Source organism: Arachis duranensis, chromosome 7 (genome assembly GCF_000817695.3).
Source record: "Arachis duranensis cultivar V14167 chromosome 7, aradu.V14167.gnm2.J7QH, whole genome shotgun sequence".
Classification (NCBI taxonomy): Eukaryota; Viridiplantae; Streptophyta; class Magnoliopsida; order Fabales; family Fabaceae; genus Arachis; species Arachis duranensis.
Window position 1 is genome coordinate 70,864,277 of NC_029778.3, and position 1,770 is coordinate 70,866,046.

Below are 1,770 nucleotides of genomic sequence, written 5' to 3' on the forward strand. Positions count from 1 at the left end.
CCGTTGAGAGCGTGCCAGTTGGAGTTCTGTAGCTCCAGAAAATCCATTTTGAGTGCAAGGAGGTCAGATTCCAACAGCATCAGCAGTCCTTTGTCAGCCTCCTATCAGAGTTTTGCTCAGGTCCCTCAATTTCTGCCAGAAAATACTTGAACTCATAGAAAAACACACAAACTCATAGTAAAGTCCAAAAATATGAATTTAGCATAAAAACTAATGAAAACATCCCTAAAAGTAACTAGATCATACTAAAAACTACCTAAAAATAATGCAAAAAAGCGTATAAATTATCCGCTCATCACTTAGCTTTCAGAGTCTCAGAGGCCTGCAAACACTCTATGTCAAAGACAAATGGTGTATCAGCAGCTAGCAGATTGCTCAGAGGTTTTGCAATTTTCGAAAAGTGCTTTATAAACCTCCTATAGAATCCTGCATGCCCCAGAAAGCTTCTGATTGCCTTAACATTGGCAGGTGGTGGTAATTTTTTAATAACCTCTACCTTTGCTTGATCCACCTCTATTCCCTTGTTCGAAATTTTGTGCCCAAGAACAATTCCTTCAGTCACCATAAAGTGACATTTTTTCCAGTTTAAAACCAGGTTAGTCTCTTGGCACCTTTTCAGAACAAGTGCTAGATGGTCAAGACAGGAGCTGAATGAATCTCCAAATACTGAGAAGTTGATGAGCGGATAATTTATACGCTTTTTGGCGTTGTTTTTATGTAGTTTTTAGTAGGTTCTAGCTACTTTTTAGTATATTTTTATTATTTTTTAAGCAAAATTCACATTTCTAGACTTTACTATGAGTTTGTGTGTTTTTCTGTGATTTCAGGTATTTTCTGGCTGAAATTGAGGGACCTGAGCAAAAATCTAATTCAGAAGCCCAATTGGCGCGCTCTTAATTGCGTTGGAAAGTAGACATCCTGGGCTTTCCAGCAATATATGATTCAAAAATATGATTGATTCAAAAATTTGAAGTTTGTTACTTTCTTGTTAAGAAAGGTTCAATCTTTAAGTTCTAGAATCATATCTTTTAGTTTCTTGTTAGTCAAGTAATCAATTTTAATTTTAAAAATTAATTTTTTTTCAAAATATCTTTTTCTTAAAAATCTTATCTTTTTATCATATATTTTTCAAAATTTTATCTTTTTCAAAAATTTGATTTTAAAATATCTTATCTAACTCCTTATCTTCTTATCTTTTCAAATTTGATTTTAATATCTTTTTCAACTAACTATTTGACTTTTTGTTTGTTTCTTATCTTTTTCAAAACCACCTAACAAGTTTTCTCTCTAATTTTCGAAAATACCTCCCTCTTTTTCAAAAATTCTTTATTTAATTAATTAATTGTTTTAAATTTTAATTTTAATTTACTGTGACATAGAGGATTCCTCTTTCTTTTCTTGTTCTCTTCTTCCCTATATGAGCAGGAACAAGGAAAAAGGCATTCTTGTTGAAGTTGACCCTGAACCTGAAAGGACTCTGAAGAGGAAATTAAGAGAAGCTAAATTACAACAATCCAGAGACAACCTTATTGAAATTTTCGAACAGGAAAAAGACATGGCAGCCGAACCTAACAACAATAATGCAAGGAGGATGCTTGGTGATTATACTACACCTACTTCCAAGTTTGATGGAAGAAGCATCTCAATCCCTACCATTGGGGCAAACAATTTTGAGCTGAAACCTCAACTAGTTGCTCTAATGCAACAAAACTACAAGTTTCATGGACTTCCATTAGAAGATCCCTATCAGTTTTTAACTGAGTTCTTGCA